Source organism: Tachypleus tridentatus, chromosome 10 (genome assembly GCF_004210375.1).
Source record: "Tachypleus tridentatus isolate NWPU-2018 chromosome 10, ASM421037v1, whole genome shotgun sequence".
NCBI lineage: Eukaryota > Metazoa > Arthropoda > Merostomata > Xiphosura > Limulidae > Tachypleus > Tachypleus tridentatus.
Window position 1 is genome coordinate 129,132,778 of NC_134834.1, and position 24,395 is coordinate 129,157,172.

At 36.2% G+C, this 24,395-nt stretch overlaps 1 pseudogene across 1 annotated transcript in view; it reads right to left on the minus strand.

Moving 5' to 3' along the window:
• LOC143228507 (cyclin-Q-like) overlaps window positions 1–24,395 on the minus strand; it is a 78,102-nt pseudogene that overhangs the window by 20,628 nt on the left and 33,079 nt on the right. The window contains exon 4 of the transcript XR_013015342.1: window positions 9,066–9,198. The product of XR_013015342.1 is annotated as a cyclin-Q-like (transcript). The remainder of the gene's footprint in view (window positions 1–9,065; window positions 9,199–24,395) is intronic.

Consider the following 24,395-nt stretch of genomic DNA (forward strand, 5'->3'; position numbering starts at 1 on the left):
CTTAGGTGGAGAAACCAGCAAGGATATCTGACTTGGGAATGTTCTTCAAATCCCTCTCAACAATAACTCCTCCTGAGAAATTCAAAGTAGCATGGGTATATCCACAATGGCTTTTGAATGCAAGATGAGTTCAGAACAATGCCTTTTGACTGACTTGAGAGCCAGCAAGCCCCTCTAATCCCTTCTGAATAAAAAGGTCAACATTTGCTTTAATGGTTTGCTTAACAAAGAATGGTGTAAGAGAAAATGAGGTTATAGATGTAGGAGGAGGTGGAGCCTGCTATCCAAAGCCATTTACCAAGGATCTGTTTTTTTTTTTTTATTATTTTATTTGGAATATCCATAAAGAAAGAAGAAAGATTCAGTGCCCACTGACCCCACCCACCACAGACATATGAGGGGACATACTAAAATGCCAAACAAGGACACTGCAGCAATGCAAGGGTTTTATGAGCACTATAATCAAATGTCAGCATCAGGCACAATGTCCACAGCACCCACGAAGAATGCTTAACAGTGGTACTTAGTTGACCTTAGCCCAAAAGTAGTAATTCAAGGTCAAAGTGGTGTGTTGGGGTTGTACATCCTTTCAATCCCCAAGATCCTTTCCTCCCCTTAATGGGTTACCATCTGCAACAAACATGGGTGATTATTCAGATCCCAGAGGACAAACTGAAAAGACAGAACCTTCGCTAGGAAGCCCCCCCATACCAACGGGTGTTTCAGACATCCTGGAAACATTGAAAATATTAGTGACAAAAGATTTATTAAAAACCCATTTTATTTTATGTTTTCATTAAACTGTATGTTTTGATTATCTTGTATTTTGCTTTGTATTTCTCAAAGCCGAGATTTGTTTGTTTATAAAAGAGGATTGTGAACTAATTACAGATGACATAAAGGGATTTTGCGGGATCAGAGAAAAGCTAACATGTGATAAAACAGATGTAAACATATTAAGAGCCATTTGTAATTATTTTGTGTTCCAATGCAATCTTTTTCCTTCATACATCTCTAAATGACAAACTAACTGAAAAATGTAGTTTAATATTAAATGTTTTTTTTCAGTTTTATAAAACTTGTACAGATTTTGAAATTCATTAATAAAAAATGGTGAAACATGGGCTTAAATTAAGTAATAGGATGTTTATTTTTCTCCTTTCAACCCTTAAATGGAGGCCATTATCAACTGATGCTGTTTAAGGTTAATAATGGATAGAATTGTTCAAGTTGTGCTAGAAACTTGGAATTTGCACAATTAGCAATGCTGAGAGAAAAAGTGGCTATTTTAAAATCACACCACTGTGCTCTGATCCTTTCTTTAGGGCACTGGTTTTAAAACTTTTCAAAACAGGAAAACTGAAAAAATACTGTTGTCAGTACTTCTAGGAAGATATTTCTTACATTCTTATTAAAAAGTAACTGTGGATTTCATTCTCTTAAAATTTAGTAAGAAAGTAAGTATTTCCCCAAAGTTTCTGTTTCAAGAAAAGGAGATGCAGCTGTAAAATTCAGCTTCTTTTACTTAAACTATGCAGTCAACATGCCTCCAAAAAGAAAATATTGGAAGTATTTTAATGTAAGCAAGATTAATTTAAAAAGAAAAACATGCTTTGTCTACAGAGTCCAGGTCAGATTTTACTTGGCTTATTATAGCAATACATCATAGAAGAAAAAAACCATCTTCAGTATAATCATGCTGTTGAATAGAATGCAATTGGATCAACTGTAATTGCTGAAAATTATACCTAATTATGACTGTTCTTCGAAACAGGTATGGTTACTCAGTATACACTAATGGCCTTAAAATTAAAGTGTGGACAGCAGTCTGTTGAAAATAAAAACAAAGAATATTTAAAACCAGTTATTAATACAGTATACAAGTATTACAAAAAACAAAATAAAATAACGATGTAGAACTTGTTGCTGAACTTGAAAAATGGAACCAAACATGACCAGAATGGATGTGGACATATCACTTGATCCAGTGATCACACAGCAGACTATGCCATCTTTAGTTCACATGGAGAATAAAATCTTCCTGTTTGAATAGAATATCAGCTTTCACCATTATACATTTCCTTAAGTTGACTTTAGGATACTAATTTTATGACTATTTTACATTAAACTTTATTAGCACAGTATTACAGCTTTGTCAGGAGCTATCAATTTCCTATCAGTTCACTAGTCCAGTTTAATCTAAACTGCAAGACTGCTATAAGTAATGCAAACATCAATGTGTTTTAGAAAGTGCAGATCATATTGAAATAAATCAAACCAATAATACACAAGTAAATAACATGTGTAAACCAACAGGTAAACTATTAAAATTAATGGATTCAGAATAAGATATTATGTATATAAAATATCTCTTCACAGTGGTATCTGTAAGTATTATTTTCTTTATTATATAAATGCAAACATAATGCCTTATGGGATTGTAAATTTCAAAGTTTAAAACAATATAATCTTAAGAATATCATTATCATCTCTACACCAAAGGCCAAGCTTTATAGTTGTCCTTTTAAGTTTCTTTTTCTGATGAGAATTAACACTTTCATTTTTTGGTCTATACCAGAGGTCCCCAAACATTTTTGACTGTCAACTCCTTCATGGAATCCTTGACCTTTTATCAACCCCTCCATTCTTTTAAGTGATAAAAATCTAAGTTATAGTTAAAGGAAGAATAACTTAATAAAAACATATAAATAATAATGTATTATGACAAACCAACTTTACCTTTTTATTGATTGTCCGACATCTTTAATGGGAGAAATGTGGTTGATGATCTTTGAGAAGAGCACTAATATTTGGTTGTAAATTGGCAAGTTTTAGTCTTAACTCACCACACTGTTCTTTGTTCAGTTTCTTCCTCTGCTTTGTTAGGACTAAATTTACATGGCTAAAATCAGCTTCAACCATATAGGTATTTGGGAATGCAAGTAAAAAAAGGGTTCAGTGCTGCAAGAAGTTTTGGATACTTGTTGACAATATTTATATTACTCTAAAAGTTGCTGAGGGCCATACTTTTGAACAGTGATTTAGCTACGAGATCCATGAAAAGTTCATCTTGTTAATTACATTTAATAATTACCTTTTCTATTTCCGAATCAAATGACGTAACAATCCAGTCAGGTACCTGCATTTTCTCAAAGTCCTCAAAGTGCACTTTAAAATCTTCACTCAGTTTTTCAAGGTGTTTTATGTATATATCCAAGTCATCATCAGAAATAATTCGGTCTTCATCTTCCAGTTGCCGTAAGTTTGAAAAGTACTGAAAATCTCTTCGTAGCAATGAAGATTTAAAAAGGCCTATTTTGGCTTGGATGCCTAAGAGGATTGTTCAGGTTTGAATAATTGTTACATCTTTACCTTGCAGACAGGTCTGTAAATCATTAAATTTTGAATATAGATCTGCTAAATAGAAAAGATGATTCTTATTCTTTTTCAACTCATCACATAGAAAGGAATCCACATCTATAAGAAACTCCACAGTTGAATCATACAGCTTGACAAGCCTTTGCAAGCAAACACCTCTTGACAGCCACACATTTAGTACACACATCAAGAACCTTTTCCTTAAGAAAGGCAGCAAATCCTCTGTAACAGCCAACCATTGAAGACAACCACAATTATATTGCTGAGTGGAATATTGTTGTTTAAATATTCCTCCAAACACTGAAAAATCATCACCCCTTTTGTAACACCTTTAAGATACCTTGAGAACAAAAACTTGTCAATAATTTGTTTTGGAATTTTACTAAAATAACTCACAAAAGCCATGACAATGTTTGAACTTCCAAACGTTGATTCATCAAGATGGATGTAAAACTTACAATGCATAAACTCAGATGCCAAAGTTTTTTCCACATCTTCAGTTATCTCATCAACATGTCTTTGAACTGTATTTGTGCTTAAAGGCAAGCATTTTAAAACAGGACCAGAGTATTTTTCACAACAATTTCAAGCACTTCTTTAACTGATGGTATTATGATCTCCTCTGCAATAGTATACGGTTTTCCTTTCTTTGCAATATTGAAAGAAATATTATATAATGCCCTTAACTCTCTTTCATTAATCAACCTGAGCAGGTGCTTTCATAAATGACATTATAGTTTGTCAATTTTTATATTTTTCTTTCAACATTCTAAAAAAATCAAGATCTTTATAATTTTTATCAGCAAACATAAAATCATAGCATCATTACCAAAAACCTATTTGCATAGGAGGTACATAGGCTTTGTTTCGTTTCATTTATAAGTGAAGGTATGAATCAAGTTTCAAGTAATCTAGTGAATACTGTCGGCACTTTTTTAGGATTTGCAGCTGCTATTATGGTTAATGAGGTCATGGCCAAAGTTAAATAAATGAAGTTTCTTTTATATAATACTACAGCATGTGTCACAAATTACTTTATTCACAACATTCTTACTGTGACATTGACCATGTAGTCCATATTTAGTAGCTTTACAGTTATTTTTCATACATTGTGTTTCTGTCTTGTATGTTGAACTTCTTATTAATGATTTAATGTCTGGGTTTTGTATTTTCATATTAATGATTTAATGTCTGGGTTTTGTACTATTTTAATAAGCAAGTCATCTAATTATTCTCTTCAGTTTTATGGTGATATTATCACTTATATATGGAATCATCCAAGCAACTTGAACTTAAATCTAATTTCTTTGTTTCTATGATTCTATATTTCCCTTATTGCAGTTATAACACCATCTACCCCTTCTTCAGTTGGGAAACTAGGATATTATTGAACAACATCCATCATAAGCAGAATATAATATTACACAGAAGTAATATTCAAGAAAATGTGTGTTGTCAATATGACCAAGGACTAGGTCCAGTAATGGGTGAAAGTTATCTAAAATCCACAATATACTTTCTGTTGGAGATCTGGAAGCATATTTTATTGGTCTCAGAGGTAAAATAACTTACGATCTTTAGGACGGCTGTACAATTCTGGGACTCATCTGTTATATGATTTTAAATTATTTACTAGTTATAAAGCTACGTAAATACCTTTCATTAATTCATTCAAAAGAATTGGATAGTTAACAAGAACAAAAAAGCCTTTGAATACTAACGATAACACGTAATGCAAATAAAACTGTCCATGTAAAACTACAATCAATACACCAGTAAGAATATTAGTTTCTTACCCCATAGTTAAACAAAATAACACCTTTCTGGTTCAAAACAGGTTTGGTTCAACAATTATTAATTAAACATTAGATTTAGGTGATATTTTATCTTGAATCCAAAATCCCAAAACCTTATACACAACTGACTGCACTGAATTCAGTCTTACTGAAGTGACAAACAAGGATTTGCTTCCATTCAGGTTAACTGTATTACATCACAAAGAGCAAATGATCTTTGACCATTAATTGCTATTCTATATAATCAAAAATGGAAAAACTATTCATGTAAAGAACCACATAAGCAACTTTGAATGTGAAACATGACATCCTAGTATACTATAGAGATGCAATCTATACTACTGTGACCAAATAATTAACATCAGCTGACACATCAAAAAGGGATAAAAACTATAATAAAATAGTTTTTAAAGGGTTTTCTATAACAGAAAAGAGCAATTACAAATTAACATAAATTTACAAAAAGAATAACAAGGTGTTTAAAAAATGAACCAATTACTTCAAATTCTCATATCATCAAGTGTTATAACATGCCTCTCATAATACGTCCCTACATGAACATTTAAAAATGATCACTTAACAAAATGAATGAAAATATTATATTAAGAAAGTACCATATTATTTTTACACCAAATAGGTTTTACACTTGGCAATCCCCACATGAGAAATTGTAATATTAAACATTTTTCTTTTAATTTATATCAGTTGCCACATTTACACAAAATAGAAAACAATAAAATTTGGTCAAGTTGTATAACTGAAATTACCTACCCCTGTGGCATTGTGTTAATACAGGGGTGTGCAACATTTTTCGTCGGTGGGCCATATAACCAACTTCATCAATCAATCGGGGCCACTTAAAAAACAAGCTTATTCGTGTACATGCACAATAAATTAAAAAAAATTCTCAAAATGCAAGCAATAATATTTTATATTTTTGCATGAGTGATCATTTTAGTGCGACACTTGAAATTTAGAGTCCTTGCAGAGCTTGTCAATATCAGCTTTGACAGAAGTGGTTGCCACTCTTAACTGACTGGTCAAATGTTCATCAGTCAGCTGACTTCTACATTTGGTTTTGATGAGCTTCATTTTGGAGAAAAATTGCTCACAGCAGTAGGTGCTACCAAAAGGGAGGCAATTCTTTGTGCATGACGGACAAATTGGGAAACTTTTCACGTACACAGAGTTTGTAAAGTCTAGCAAACTGTTTTCAGAGAATTTCCTTTTAGTGTCCATGTCAGCCTGCAGTTCAATGAGTTCCATTTGGCAATCATCAGGACTGTCTTCCACTGCCAAATCAAAAGGTTGAGCGAACAATTTCAATCTAATTTCAGTTTGTCTGAAATCTGGAAATCTGTTTGCAAACTCATCACGCAGCTTTTGTACACTGGTTCCATATTTGGTGCAATCCAGATTAGGAAATTCCAGTTTCCTGGTTGCAAGACATGTAAAATGGGTCAATATGGCTTTTCTCAACTGAACCTGGAAAAGTTCCAATTTCTTCTCAAAAGCACAAATATGCTCAAACAACTTATTCACAAGTTGACTTTTCCCTTGTAGCTTTAAGTTTAAATCAGACAGATGCTGTGTAATGTCTGTGAGGAATGCTAAGTCATTCAGCCAGTTCTCATTGCTCAAGAAGTCCACATTCTGACGTTTGCTCTCCATGAAGAACTTAATCTCCTCTCGCAGATTCCAGAATCTCTTCAAAGTAGCAGCTCTACTAAGCCAACGCACAGCAGAGAAGTACAAAACATCTGAATACTCACTGTCCAGCTCATCTAAAAAAGTTTTAAATTGTCGATGATTTAATCCTCGTGTTCGAATATAATTTACGCATTGGACTGACATTTTTCATGACTTCTGCAAAATCCAGAACTTTGGTGCACAAGCTCTCTTGGTGAATAATGCAATGGCTTACAACTACGTCTTGTGCTCCAATTGCAGTTAGAAATTTCTTGGTGAATCCATTTGTCCTACCTGTCATGGAAGGAGCACCATCTGTTGTAACACCACATAATTTATAAGGATTCAGTTCAAACTTTTCTACAACCTTAAGCACTTGTTCACAAATATCCTGTCCTGTGGTTGTGGAGGAAAGGCTTGCCATATCTAAAAACTCTTGAAAACATCAAAGCCTGCAGTAACAGCTCTGATGAAAATGACAAGTTGGGATGTGTCATTGATATCAGTGCTTTCATCCAAAGCCAGACTAGCTTCACACAAATTCAATCTCTCTTTCAAAGTTTCTTTGATGTCCTCTGAAAGATCTTTTGTCCTGCGTGAGACAGTAAAGCGGGAAAGGCTAGTTTGCTCCACCAAATATTTTTTCTCTGGACATGCATATTCTGTGAATATTGTTAAACAATTTTTAATAAATTCTCCATCACTGAAAGGCTTTCCCTTTTCTGCCATACATTCACAAAGCTTAAAACTCAGTTTGTCACCAGTTCGAGTTTTTCTTGAAAGTGGTAAAACACCTTGTTGCTTTTCAATGGATGTTTTAAATGTTCAATTTTGTCCTTTCGTGCCTGACCAACAATTTCATCAAACTGGGAGGAGTGCTTAGTTGCGTAATGTCGCTTAATATTGTACTCTTTCATGACTGCAATTGTAGTTTGACAGACGAGGCAGACAGCACCTTGATTATGTGGGACAACAAGATATTTTGTGCACCATTCACTGTTGAATAACCTTCCCTCATCATCAATTTTTCGTTTCTTAACTGCTGACATTTTACTAGCCCTGAAATCAAAACAAAATTATTCTCACGAAAATAGCAAAGTAGAAAAAAACATAGAATTTATTTACACATGGAACCTCTTATGGACAGAAACACATGTTTCTAAATTGGCATCCGATCATAGCCTTCCGGTACTTAAATTAATTGAGAATAGCAAAATACAGTGTGACCTCGCCTATTCGCGGGTTATGCGCGAACTGCGTTTTTGTAGGTCACAGAGACTGAAAGGGCTTTTCGAGGAGATTTCTGTTGTATTTACTCAATCAAGCCGTTTTTATCAATTGTCGTCTTCACCAAACAAGATTGGACTGCTATTGGCTGACTGCCTCAGCTTCCCCAACAACGCAAACGGCAAAGCACAGCCCGGTAACGCACGGTACAATTTAGTGAAATACATAACAGTATGCAATATTGCTACATTATTACTGCATCAATGAGTATAAGTATCATTAGTGTTTGGGAAGCATTTCATATAGTATATAATCGCATACATATACGTTTTAAAACTGCGTCCAATATTCGCGGTTTTTCGCTATTCGCGGGAGGGTAAAGAACGTAACCCCCGCGAATAACGAGGTCACACTGTACATAGAATCAGATGCATCTGAAAGCAAAAATTTTAATAAATTCAGTAAAATCACAACAATATGCTAAATAATAATCAATTTACCTTCAATCTCTTGCAGTAACTGTAAAAGGTAATAAAATTTTCACCAATAATGAATGACGGACAGCAGAGGTTAGGGAAAATTGTCGCCAGCGGGCGAAGGCGAGGTTCAGGACATGACGTTGAGTCGTAGACAATAGTGCTAGTGCACGTCACCTATTCATGCCCTAAGGAGGCCGACCAATCGAATTCGGCCTGCTCCTCTCTAGCAAAGATAATTTTAGAAGTTTGTCGAGTCGAAGCCTGGGAATCCCGTAGGATCGATGCTTTTAAAAATATTCCATTTGCGTTGGATTACAGATCAGGCCACATGGTTAGATTACAACAACTAGGGCCACACTAAATGGCTTGGCGGGCCGGGTTGTGGCCCGCGGGCCGCCTGTTGCACACCCCTGTGTTAATATATCTAACCTAATTTCTAAGGATTGTCTTCAGAACTAAAACATTACAAACTAACAATTCAAGTTAAAAATCTTACTCTGTGTGGATGGTCAACAGAGACCTGAAATTTCATCACCCTCAGTAGAAGAAGTTCACATTGCACAATACTATCACGCAGCAACCAGTATTCATCAGCAAGATCTAAGGGCTCCAACTGGGGATGGACTGCTCTAAAAATAGACCAAAATTATAATGAAAAGTTCCATAATACATTTTATACTCCTGATTAAGACAAACAGTGCAGTTGTAATATGTTTTTAATTCTGTAAAAGCTGATGAGATTTGAATCACTTTCTACTGTTCTGTCCATAACAATACAACTGTTCAGATTTCAGGAGTAAAAAAAATATCAATTTTCTTTGGAAGTTTAAGTAAATATCTGGTAGAGTCATACATGTTTTAAGTAAAAATAGAGTAGAATTACCCTGAATTCATCTTGTGTCAGAAACGTTTTCTCACAGATGAATAAATAAATTTAACATTTTACAATTAAAAAACAAAGATATTTATTTCCTCTACTACAGTTTTTAGTTGCAACACCTCAAAATATACTTCACTTTCTACTTTCTCATAATGTACAATACCATCTTTCCTTCCCAAATATTTGACCATTTTCTAATTTCATGTTGAACTAGTTGTACTTTAATTCTTAAAAATGAATCATATTAAAAAAAGTAATTTATAAATTACAAAATTTAAATAGCACTATAAAGGTTAATGGCCTTCAAAAAACTAAAAATATTTGTAAGGTGGACAGTATCACCATCGCCAATGACACTATCCGATGTTATCGATAAACCTCGATACAAAACATTTTAAATGGTGCCAGTACCGTCATTGAGAGTTTTAATAATGGCAAGACAGTAAAATGTGGCTGATTGTGATCCAAGTGGCACACAGACAACACACTGGTGCATCAGTCCCAGATAAAAGAAAACTGAGTTAAAAAACTGACCAATGTGTGTTCAGTTAGGACAATTTCCTCTTTCTGATCCTTATGGAAGCAAGATGCCAAAGTCCAATAGAGGGTTTTATTTGAAAAAGCTTGTTTTCACATTCCTTACTCCAAGCTGACTGGCAACTGGCATGAAGCTGAGACTTGAATACAGGACCATAGTCTACGTATGGAACAGGCACAGCAGTGATAGCACCACAGCAGACAGATTTAGCTGTGGTCTCAGCGAGTTTGTTCCCACAAATACCAACATGGCATAGTTTTGAATATTGGTGCAAACAGAGTGAGAATAAATGTGAAGCGATTCCAGGGCCAGTAGAGAACTAAGTGAGTCAGTATAAATAGTGCAATTTGAGTACTGTTCAGCTTCTATGTTATCCAGGGCAAGAGAAATGGCATACAGTTCAGCAATGAACACAAACTGTCCACAACTACTGAATCACAACAAACCATGGCAGAGACCACAGGGTCACCTGATTTCGAACCATCCCTATAAATGGAAATGGACAGACGGTTCAAAAGATGCTCAGCAAATAAAAGACTGCACTTCCAATCTGGAGTATCTGCTTTTCTCAGATAACTTAAAGAAAGGTCACATTTGGGGATTGTAATAAGCCATGGTGGGATAGCCTGACTAGTTGATACATCAATGTTATCCAAGGACAGACCCAATTCATCCAACTGCACCTGAATATGAATAAATCAAAGAACAATGGCAGATTGTCTGTTCTGAAAAAGCATGGCCCATCGAGGAAGGAAAACACCCTGGGTGGGATGCTGTGGCAAGGATCAACTTTCAAAGCATACATTAAAGACACTTGCAAATGGCTAAGGTGTAGAGGAGATTCAAGATATGCTGTGTACCAGCTCTGAACTGGGAAAGTACAGAAAGCCCTAATGCAGAACCGAAGTTCATGATGATGAATGGGAGTCCAGCATCTTCAAGGCTGAGGTCCTGGCAGCGCGCCATAGACCAGTGCCCCATAGTCTAGTTTTGATCGAATAAGAGTACGATATATCTTTAGCATAGGACATGGATCTGCTCCCCAAGTGATGGAAGAGTGAACAGAGAGAATTTCAGTGCTCTTGTACATTTGACTTGTAGCTGCTTGATGTGTGGAATAAAGGTCAGCTTACAATAGAAAATAAGCCCAAACAACTTTGTCTCAGGGACCACAGGGTAGCACAACTTCACCAATACGGAGTTCAAGATCAGGGTGAATACCCCATTGGCAGCAAAAGTGCACACAAATGGTTTTAGAGAAAGATGAGTTAAAGCCATTTGCTGTGGTCCACTTCAGTAAATAATTGAGGGCAGTCTGCAGCTGCTGCTCAATATACCTCACATTCGATGACTGACATAAGATCTAGAAATCGTCAACATAGAGTCCATTTGCAACTGTAGTGGGGAGTCGTCCAGTAATGGCATTAATGTTTTTTAATGAAAAATGTGACACTCAAGATGCAGCCCTGGGGACTCCAAGTTCTTGTGGGAAAGAACAGGAAAGTGTCAAACCAACACAAGCTTGAAATCACCAGTCCATTTGATAAAAATTGGCAAGTGTCCACAAAACAAATATGAGTGGAGGTCTCCAAAATGCCATACTTCTATATGGTATCATAAGCCTTCTCAAGGCCAAAGAATATTGATACTAGATATTGTCATTTGAGAAAGGCTTCTCTGTTTGAAGTGTCAAGTCAAATCTGGTGATCCATGGTGGAGCTCTGTTGTAAAAACCCACTTTGGGTGGGTGAGAGGAGGTTGTTTGATTTGAGGAACCAAACCAGATAGCCATTAACCATCCTCTCTAAGGTCTTACAGAGACAACTTGTCAAAGCAACTGGATGGTAGTTTGAAGGAATCTTGGGATCCTTCCTGGTCTTAGAGAAAGGTAGAACAATCACCTGGCATCAGGAGAAACATTCTCCTGCCAGATCCAGTTAAAAATATTTAGAAGAATAGCAATAGAAGCAAGAGGTAGATAGAGCAGCATCTTCTAGTGTACATAATCAGGTCCAACCAATGTACTGCCAGACCAATGAAGGGCCAGTTTGAGTTCCACAAGTGTAAATGGGCAATTATAGTCACAGAGACAATCAGCTCAAAAGTAAAGAAGTGATCACTCTGCCTTAGTCTTGATGGCTAGGAAGGTGGATGATGAAGCAGAAGTGCTAGATACCTGGCAAAAGCTTTCACTTAGAGTGTCAGCAATGCTCTAGGTATCAGCTACTTCCTGGCCATCAGATAACAAGATTGAGAGGGGAACAGAATTGTACTGCCCACTGACCTTTCAATCTTGTCCCATATGACTTTGAAACTGGTGGTAAAAAAGAGATGCTGGTTGTAAACTTAATCCAAGATTCCTTCTGGCTTTTACGTGTTACTGGCCAAGCATGTGCACAGGCCTGCTGGCTGGCGATGTGATTCGGGAATGTGGGATACCTACAAAAAGTATCCCAGACCTGTTTTTTAGCCTTCCGTGCCATGTGGGAGGTAAAATTCCACCACAGAGGAGGTTATCGTGGAAAACCTGCCAAGGTTTTATAAATACATTGAGCAGCTGCCTGTATAATACAGTCAGTCACTACTGCCATGCAGTAGTCTACTGATGGCAGGATCAAGTTTTGTGAGAGCAGTGAAAGAAGGCTAGTTAGCTTGATCCAACTATTGAGAGATCAATGGTAGTAAAGGGCAGACTAGGTGCATGAAAATAAGTATAAGAACCAGTATTGAAAAGAGAAAGGTTGTGATCAGAGAGCATACATTCTATGGAGTGACCCCTCCCATCAATATCAGCATTTCCCCAGAGGGGTTGACATCCGTTAAAGTGACCCAGGATTAAAAAGGGAAATGGCAACTGTTCAATGAGAGCATCAAGGTCTGATTGATCATATGTCTCTCCCAGGTGACAGGGAGAGAGAACAAACAGTGATGGTATGACCTAAGGAAACACAAATGGCTGCAGCTTCCAAGGGTATGTCAAGTGGCAAAGACAAGGCGGGCACATGCTGATCAACCAACAGTGCCATCCCTCCATGTACTCGACCATCACACAACCTGTCATTTCTGTACAAAGAAAACTGTCAATAGATAACTGTATCAGCAAGTTTCAGAAATGTTTCCTGTAAGGAAAGACATAAGGAAGGTAAGAAGCAATCAGTGCTTTGATGTCACCCAGATTAAAACGTAAACCTCGACAGTTCCATGGAATTAAAGTGGCCATTTTTATTTATGTGTAGAAGAATTGGGTGTAGAGCCCTACTGTTTTTGACAATGTCTTTTTTCTTTATTCAAGGGAGGTCTCTCGACCTCCATGGATCCTGCCCTGGGTCGATTACACAGGTCTCCGTTATTGGAAAAGCATTCCAGTGACTGAGGACATGAAAGAATGATTGTTTTGCATCTTGGGGTGGGAGAAGTATCTGAGGAAATGCCCATATCCAGAATCTAAGGAAGTGGGTCTTGGGGTTGGCTGGAATGAATGTTAGGGACATAGATGGGTGTTGATGTTGATTCATCAAGTTTATTAATCATGGAGGTCAGAGAGACTTTTCATGTGGTTTGAGAATGATTCTTTTGGAGACACAGAGAAATCTGTATATCTATATGCACTCCCTCTGTAGTAGTGGAATGGAGTAGAGCAGCATACATCCAAGTTTGAAATGGTGGACAGCAACTTTCAAGTCTCAGGATAAGTAATGTTTTGAATTGTTTTCAAATGCTGTATCTCTTTTTCTTCCAACCATTTAGGGCAAGAACAAAAGTAGGATGGGTAAGAGCTATTGCAATTAACTGAATGAGGGTCTGTTTCAGACTCGTAAACACTGTGGTCTTTGCCACCACATCGAGCACATGCCAAGGAACCATGACACGATGTCTCCGAGTGACCAAACCCCAGACATTGGAAACATCTGTGAGGGTCTGGAATGTATAGCTGTACCTTGCAATAAAGATAACCTACCTTGTTTGTGACAGGTGGATGCAGTGATGTAAATATTAAAATGAGGACATTGGTTGGCAACATAATTCCATCTCTGTGAATGGAGATATGCCTCAATGCAGAAACTCCTTGGTTGGAGAAACCAGTGATAATCTCTAACTTTGGGATTTTCTTCAAATCCCTCTCAACAATAACTCCTCATTATGAATTCAAAGTAACATGGGATACAACCTCAATGAGTATATCTCCAATTGCCTTTGAATGCAAGAGGAGTTCACTGTGTTTAGATGTGAATGTTTCCACCAATATGTCTGACTGATTTTGGAGAGCCAGCAAGTCCCTCTAGTCCCTTCTGAATAAAAAAAAGAGACAGTTGCCTTAAAAGGTTTCTCTGAAAGAGAATGTAATATAAGAAAATGAGATATAGGTGTTACAAATGTTGAAGACTACTATCCAGAATCAAGATGTGGTCGTTTACCCATGGACTGTTTTTTCACTATTTTATTTAAAGTTTTTATTTAGGGGATCCATAATAAAAAAGAATGTTTCAGCACACAATGACCTCACCCACCAAGGAGTCCTACGAGGGGATGCACTACAATGCCAAACAAGGACACTGCAGCAATGTATCAGCATCAGATACAATGTCCACAACACCTGTTGAGGACATCTAACACTGGTACTTGGTTGACCCTAGCACAAGTGGACCAGCCAGACAACCCTAGGAAGACCACCTCAAGGCTGCCATGTCTCCACAGGAATTCAAGGACAAAGTGATGCATTAGGATCCTCTCTTCCCCTTTACAGGTCACCACAAACAGCAAATACATGGGTAGATGTTTAGATCTAAGATGAGGTAAACTGAAAGAACAAAACCTTCCCTGGAAAGTCCCCTCACCACATAGGGTGGGAAGTGTGCAAGGAGGCAAGTCCATATCAGAAATATACTTTCAATATATGCACTAACATGTATAACTACAATCTCACATTGAATAGCAGAAGCGACCAGTGTGAGGGAAAGAAATAAGTATCCTTCAAAAGTTAGGAAGAACACTCTTGATGCGAGCTCCACATGGCCAGATGGATAAGGCAGTTGGGACAGGATGCTTCTAGTGCCCCTCCTCTAAACTGAATACCTGTCACAGTTTCTGTTCTGTTCTTGAAGTGTGATCCCTGTTGGGAAAAGAACACATGTGGGAGATTGCAACATTTTTGAACCAGGTATACTCTTGCACCCAGTGTGGAAAGAGGTGTTGCACACACACTGAGAGAAAGTGGAAGAAGCACAACTTAAGAGGGAAGGAAAACTTAGTGGGTTGAAATTTGAACATAGTATACCAGAATCTCAATTTCATAAACAAAGAAACTACAAAAACTGTCTATATATATATATATATATATATATATATATATATATAGGGAAAGCTAAAATGGATATGCCCCAAACTATAGAGTGGTTAGGTAAAATAGACCAAATACAGCCAGTAGAAAAGAACCTCAAACCCATGGTTGGAGAAGGTCTCAACACCTTTTTCCATTAGAAGAATAAGGAGTGACAAAGTATTGTGAAGAATCTGGAGAAATGCTGCCTCCAAAGATAGTGCTAAGGGTGATTACAAAAAACCCTATTTTAGAATGACTACCCCCTGATTTATTCAACTGAAGAGATGGCAGATATCGCCAGTTATTCCATTTTGCTTTACTCATGTAAATCTCCATGGGTTAGTACAATCCCAAACTGGCATGTTTACAAAGCAAATATATCACAAGAAAATTTACTAATGATCTTGTCAAACACTCCATTGCAACAGTGGTTATACATCTTGGCTGTACAGTGCATACTTGAAAGACATGAAGCATATCTAGATAGTAGTATTGAGTAGTATCTTGCTACTGGAGTGAAAAATATATATAAAAAAGATAACTTACCCAGTTACTGCTGAACCAAAGTCTGAAGGATGTTGACAAGCTGAAGGTAGTACCCCAATGACGATAGTGGTAGAAGTATATATGAGGTATTGTTCACATGCCTGACTGAAAACTTTCTTCTAATGGATGATGGATGTCAGACACCAGAAAACAAAACAGCCTGATCTGATGTACTGACACCTGAAACAGAATGCAGAAACACAAAGACAGGGAGGAATAGAAGTAGAAAGATGCTAGGGAATGAAAAGATGCAAACAGGAACCAAGGAGGCAGTGTGGGCAATGAACAACAAAAAGGACATACTGGACATAGTATTCTATCCAGATCAGAACATAAAAAAAATTGTGAAACAGAGTGAAATGCAACTGGCAAGAAGGAAAAATGTTCTGCATGATTTGCCAAAGTTTAGAGTTGGAAAACAGTTATCCTCTGGATAACAGAGGACACAATGGAATGGAAAAAACATACATGAAATATCTGTGACAAATATATCAGAATAAATGGAGTAGGAATAAGTCTGTAGAGATAAGTAAAATAAGGAAAGAGAACAATATTCAAACTGGGGGAGCAAAAGGCAGCAAATAACAACACTGAAATTACAATCTGGAAGATCCACATAATGAAGAGGCCTACAAAACTAGAAGAAACAAATATTGGTTGGTCCAGTCCTGAAAATATCAACTTATTTAAAATTATATAGACTGTATATGATCTGACAAATAGTGTTTGAAAATATCAAAGGTAGTTTTAGAAGTTCAGATCAGGTGACTACAGCTAAAGTGATAAGCCAGTCATAAAGGTGTTGTGTTACACCAGGATAAAGTATGACCCCATACAGCAAGGATCACATCTGCAAAGACTGAAGAGCTAGACTGGGAAAAACTTCCACACCTTCCTTATTCTCCAGACCTTGGCCCATCTGATTATCACCTATTCTGAAGTTTGCAGAACTACCTTGATGGAAAAGAGCTAGGAACACATAAAGATGTCAAACTACCCCCTCTACATTCTTTTCCTCCAAACTCCAAGAATTTTATAGAAGTGGCATTCAGAAGCTTGTGAATCATTGGCAGGAAGTAGTTAATAATAACACTATGTAACACAAATTTTGTTCCTGGATAGTTTGTGTTATTTCTTAATTGCTTGTGTTGTAAAAGTACAAAAAATGACCATTATTATTCCCTTCAAACTTTGCTTTTGCAACCTGAATAATAAAATTTCGAAATTAACCTATTTTCTATATAAAAATGAGTAAATTTGCACATTTTCATTTATATCAGGTCTGAATAAAACAACATATGAATCAAGATTTACATGTATTTATACTTAAATCATACAAATATTTAGAAGCAAGTAGTTTTTCGATATTTGAGACTGTAATGTAAATCACTTTCACATATCAGCTACCAAATATTGTCTCCTTTCATGTTTTTGTTATATGCTCCCAGGTCCCAAAAGCAAAATTTGAAATGAAAAATAGGTCTTTTCCATTTACTTCAGGCATAAAAAATTGAGAAATAACACTTTCTGCCCAGGAACAAGAAAAAGTAAAAATCTTGTTACATAGTGTAATGGAACATGCATTACTGATTAAATAATGTTAAAATCATTTGAAATCTTTTCTCTTTTTCTGAACCTAAAACTGGATATTACTTATGGGATGACCTGATATAATACCAATTCATGCCTATGAAATACACAATGTATAATTCTTATATAGTTAAATAAACAAATATGCAATAAACAACTGCTTCTAAAAATAACTAAACCTAACACTTACACTACATAAACCATCAAAATCACAATTCTCTAATTAAATTTAAACTGAAGCAGTCATGTATGACTGACACAAGGTACGTTCCTCTGGCTTTAATTTTTTTTTTTTAAATCACTTCAAATGCAAAATCAAAACTTTATTAGTATTAAATTACAAAGATATTATTTATTTCTGATGACAGCTACCCACAACATCTTCCATAATGTACAAGAAAACAAGTCAAGTGAAATAGAAAATTCCCAAAATAAGCTACATCTAATTCGTGAAACTTCAGTAGCTACCAGAATTTCACAACACCTTCATCAGCACAACATTGTTTATCATGAAACTTAAGCCATGTCTCAGCAAAATAAAAAGATATGAGGTTCTAACTTTATATTCTAGCTTGATAGTATTAGTAATTTTGGTTCCTAATGTTTAAGAAATTAGACTTAATATTTTGACATCACAAATATCTAATTTTAAACAGTGCTGCATTCAACATACCACATGACTCATCTATATTTAGGTGCATTCTTTTAATAATCACTTTTACGTTACGAAATTAACATATATAACATTAAAGTTTGAATTATAATTTACAATTTGATTTCTAACTCATTGACATAAATTCATAAAACAGTTCAACAACATTTTTGAATGCTAGTTCAACAAATACAATGACATGGCATTTGATCTGTGACCCACTGTAAAAGGGTTCACAATTTATGAGATGTTACCAGCAGTAACCATTCATCCATGAATTGGTGTATTATACAGTATGAAGGAATAAGAAAATTGGTATGACACAGTAGAACCCCTGTTAAGCCTATGCAAAACCAAAGTGAAAAACCCAGAACTTTAGTATCTTATGCCTGTGTGCTAATAGTGGTGAAACTTCACTGCTAAAACAAAGTGCATACAAGAACCAACAACAACAAAGTTGGACATCACAATTCAAGTAAAAAAAAATCAGCATAGATTGAGGAATGATTAACTTGTGAGCTTTGGTGAATCTAGTAATTGATATAGACAAGGAAAATCAATGACTAGATGCCAATTTGCTGTCTTCTTAGGTATAATAACTAAAAGGAAAAATGATTCTGAAAAACTAGTCTGACTTTCTCACTACCCCCAGATAACCTTAGAATTAAATTCTAAATCCCAATGACCATTGGGAGATGGAAATCCTACAGATCAGGTGGAAAAGATGTAAAATGAACAACCATTTGCGAGCCAAGGACTTATGGTTAACTAAGACCCCACAGAACCTGAAGGTATACAATAATTGCTGATACTGCTGGTAATATGACTATGCACTGAATACCTTGAATATAGACAGAAATATTCTGAGTCCCAGTGTACTAAGGATCTGATGTTAGGGATTGGTGCTCATGAAGAGTCAGACCTATGATTCCTCCTCCATATGAACCAACAACTGGTAAAAATGTAGAAGCCATAAATTGAACCAATGTCCACACTAAAAATGGATCCAGCTCATCCTCAATGAAACTGGTGATCCTGAAGTAAAATGTTGAAGTTGAATTGCAAGTTTGTAGACTTGCTGTATCCCTTCGGTGGATGTATACCTATGTAAGTGAATTACAAATTTTGTCTTAAAACCCCATATTTGTAAGAGCAGATATTAATTGAGAGTTGGAAAAATGCCTCCAGCTGGTAGTAGTAGTGAAATCATGAAGTTCAGACATTATGTTTGATAAGGTCTAACTGTCCCCTTCATGTAACTAAAGCATAAACCTTCGTAATTGCTGTGTATGGAGAAAAATAAAATGGTTACAGACCTTTTAGCCATCAAAAGCAAACAGTAAAAAATCCAAAACATCATACACTTCAAGAATTAACAGCTAAAAATAAAAATTAAGGCAGCTTATCTCAAATTAGCCTCCTTTTCATTTTTCATAGGTCATCTAAAGACTGTTGTAAAGAAAGTTGTTTCATGAGAGCAAAATAACTGCAGGCCTGCAAGCCATCTCCCACAATTATCCTAGGCAATCAAACCCTAGAATCAAGCACTGCAAGTATATAAACTTATGACTGATCCACAGGAGGGCTAAAAATCCACTAGACTAACAAGAAGGCACATATAAAAGTGAATCTAAAGTCTTTGTAAAATGCCAAGGATGTCCCTCAAATGCAGCCTCAGAGATTTCCTGGAGGATCACTACAGATCCAAACAGGTATTCTTCTCAATGTGAATAAAATTACTGACAGTCTCAACCTAGAGTGATTACTCCTACCCCAGCAGTTGAGTGATGCTAGATATCAGAGGTTTGACAGGAGAGACTCAGTTGGCTTCTATGTTAGACATAATAATCTGAGAATTCATACCACAAGCAGTTTGCAATCAGAAGAAAACAAAATTAATCATTGTTATTATTATGAAATTAACTAGATAATGTAATAGCATTCAAATTATTTCTGAATGTTTGTAATACTGGGAAACCAGTGATACTTTGTCAAGAAAAAGTAAAAAAATTAACTGAATGAGGTGCTTAAACACAGTACCAGGGCAGTGGTGGAGATTATCATGAAACAAATACTGCAAAACTGTTGTGCATATGCAAACATTAGTTTTTGAGAAGTTTCAATGCTGTACTTCAGAGGGGGCTCAATCTTTCAAAACTTTGAAAGTAAAAATGACAAAGCATAGTTTAAGATATGAAACTTTTAGTGCACCCACATTAGGGGGATTGAGTAGCACTGCTTCACCAACAATATGCTTATTAACACCACCAGCATATATTAGTACCATTTCCAGCATCATCTAGAAGGGGTTACATGGCTACACAGTGCTTATGCTGTCTTCACTACATAACTTCACTATACCTATCATGGAATATATTCAAAATTTGATTGCTAATAGTTCAACAAAAAAGTCATATACATAAACTTTTCTGAAAAACAACAATTACACTATGTTTCCACAATGAACAACATTAAGATACATCTAACCAAGCTTCAATAGTTGCATGTACTATTATAATGTCCATTCTCCTACAGATACAGCATCAGTTAACCATAAAACACCTGGGTGGGTCAGTTAAAGTACCTAACATATGGAAGGTTTTTATTGCTTTCTAGTAGTGTGCCAACTAATATTAGCACAGGATAAGTACTTTAAATGATCATGGTAAGAATTTGGTAAATCACAGACACACTGGCCATCATAAAAAAGAAAAAATATAAATACTGCAAGGCTACAACAAAAAGAGAAAATAGCTGATAATGCAATTTTTTATTAAACTGGTGTATCACCATTGTGTTCAAACAAAACTAATGGATAAAACTGCAAATTCTGGAAATTAAAAATCATTACTTTGTAAAATGTGTTTAAAAGAAAAAAAATATATTGTTATATATTCCTGCATTCTTTTAAAGTTTTCCAATAAATTGTTATTACAGGTCTTTGTTTTGGTTGAAAAACAAAGCACATACTTTCATTTTATTTACAACTGAAGTGCAATAAAAATCATTTTTACTATTTCAAAATTACAAAAAAAGCCATTTTCAATTGTTAAATCTTAAACAACAGCCATCACCAATTGATGCTGCTACCTACAATCCCACTGTTTAAGGGTTAATCAAATACTTAATTGAATGTTTTTAAAAATGTTAAACTTTTTCTTTTTTACACCCATTTATATACATACAATGAAATGTTTTTAGTGATTTTAATTGCTCATTAAAACAGTTACTTGAGCCAATAAGAACTGGCATAAACATGATACAAAGAAATGCCTGGTTGTCAAAACAAAACAAAACTTGATTGTTTTTGAAAACATTGCACAAAGCTACACCAGGGCTTTCTACACTAGCCATTCCTAATTTAGCAGTGATAGACTAGATGGAAGGCAGCTACTAAATACCACCTGTTGTCAACTCTTGTGCTACTCTTACCAAAGAATAGTAGGATTCATCATAACATTATAATGTTCATATGGCTAAAACAGCAAGCATGCAAGATGACTGATATCTGAACCTGGAACCCTAAGATTGCAAGTCAAGCTCCCTAACCACACCAGGATATACATACCAGGCCTAAAAAAATTGACATGATAAAACTTTGTAGAATAGCTGGTAACTACCTGTTGTGGAGACACAAGTGTAGAGGACAATAATCAGTGATGACGAGAAACCCACTTGTTGAGAAATTTATATGCAAAAACGGCTCGTTTGGGCTGAGAAAACACTTTACATAGAAGAGCGAACAACGTTTCGACCTTCTTCGTTGTTCGCTCTTCTATGTAAAGTGTTTTCTCAGCCCAAACGAGCCGTTTTTGCATATAAATGTAGAGGACAATGTTTCAAAAGTCTTCCGCCTTTCTTTTTTCAAATCACTGTGTGTAGGTGTTGGTCTTTCATACTGTCCTGGTGGATTGTAAAGAGCATGTTATGATTGGTTGGATTATCACTGTTTCTGATTGGAGGGGATATTTCCTGTAGATTCAACCAATGGCAGCCACAGGTTACTCGCCTCTAATCTGGAATCTCTGTTTAGTGAAGGTTTAACAGTGTTAATATAAAATGATTCTTTGATTTCACTGCACAACAATTTTTTTGAAAAGTTTTGCTTCTTGAAAAGTTTTTGCTGATTGTGACAGGCACCTGGTGGGTATGCACAAATATAGTTTTGGTTTTACTTCATCACGTAGGAACTCTAAGAAATAGACAGTTAACTGTTTACCAGCCATAACGTATTTAATTGCGTTTACGTTTTTAATACGCTCTTAAGTTCAACATAATTAAAAGTGTTTTGCTCCTGATTTTCATTTGTATTCAATGTCCAGTGCATCACGTTGCAGTGTTCAACAGTAGTCAGCAAGCATTGATGGATTCCAGTTGCTCTGATATAGTTTTTCCATTGTAGCAATGTCCTGGTGAAACCTTTCACTGTGTTCGTCAGTACCGAAATTTACGGGGACGAAATGAATCTTGAGTGACCTGTTACACTTCATTGTTTTGTATGCTTTGAGAAGTTTGCCTACCAGCTGAATGTAATGTGAGGCTCTGTAATTGTTAAGAAAATTGTCAACAATGTCTTTGAAGGCTTTCCAGGCAATCTTCTCCAGCCAACTAACAGATCTTTGAACCATTTGTCACTCATAACATGTCTGATCTGAGGGCCAACAAAAATGCCCTCTTTGATCTTGGCCTCAGTTATTCTTGGGAACATCTGTCGAAAATAATGAAGACCGTCGCCTTCTTTGTTCACTGCTTTCATGAAATTCTTCACAAGTCCCAATTTTATGTGAAGAGGAGGCAAAACATTTTACCGGGTCAACAAGCGGTTCATGCACCACAATTTTCTTTTTACGGAGTGGCCAGCTCTGTCTAGAATAATGAGACTCTTTAGCACGACTGTCCCATTCACAGATGAAACAACAGTACTTTATATAGCTGGGCTGCAGTCCCAGTAACAGAGCAACAACTTTCAGATCTTCATAGATATTCCAGTTGTACTTGCTGTACTGGATGAAACATTTCCATGTTCTTGTAGGTTTCTTTCATGTGTGCTGCTTAGCCAAAAGGTATTGAATGGTGAACGTTATCATTGTGTAACAGAACAGCTTAGAGGCTTAACATTGATGAATCAATAAAGAGATGCCACTCTTGCAGATCATGGTCACAACCCAAAACAGAGAACACTCCTTCGATGTCAACACAGAAACAGAGACTGTCAACTTGTGCAAAGAATTTGGTTATATCATCTTGGCGGCTTCGAAATACAGAAATTTTCATACCTGGTGACAGCAAACACCATTCCTGCAGTCTAGAACCCTGCAATTTGGCTTTTGCTTTTGACAGACCCAAATCTCTGACCAGATCGTTTAATTCTGACTGTGTTATATAATGTGGATCGCCTGAGGAGCACAGTTTAAAATCCAGATCAATGTCACTGCCAGTTCCCTGCATTGCAGTTTCTTCATCTGGTTCATCTAAAGTCCATTCCTTTATTGGTTTCGTAATTGGAAGACTGTCCTCATGTGGCACGGGTCTCGTTGCTGAAGGCAGATTAGGGTATTCAATTCACTTCTTGTTTTTGGCAGAGAAACCAAACACATTAGTCAAACAGAAGCAACAGTCTGTCACATGGTCTTTCTGTTCTTGCCATATCATCAGGACAGCAAACAGCATTGTCTTTTGAGTGCCTCCGTACAACAAATGCGAGGCACCCATTCCTGGTCTTGATCACCAAATTTACAGCCAAAGTAAAGATGATATGCTTTCTTCATTGAGCGTCTCTGATGAACAAGCATATACTCGCCACGAATATAGCAGAATGTATCGGGGCTGTTACGACATTGACGAGACATACTGACTGACACCAATTGTCCTGTAAAACATCTAACTTACTTGTTACAGTGCTACTGAGGCAATGCTATATTCTGAAACAATACGTACACACTATAAGGTCTATATTAATCCAATGAGCAGCATTCGTGTATGCAAGCCACTTTTATAGCCTGCTGAGACAGTGTCAAGCTGGCTCCAGCCTGCCCAGACATGTCTGGACTGCATACTTCCACAGAACAGCTTCCACCCTGGCCTGATTTCATACCTGGAAATGCCCAAACTGCACAAAACATTGTTCATAGGTCTCTTACAGAAATGAAAATTTTTGGACACAAATATAAGAAAAAACATGACAAAACTGAAGATTTAGATGAAACAGTATGTGATGGACAAATTTAGATGTGATTTTCATGATCAGCAGTCAAAAATCTAAGGAACATCCAACAGTGTTCAAGAAGCAAAAACTTTGTT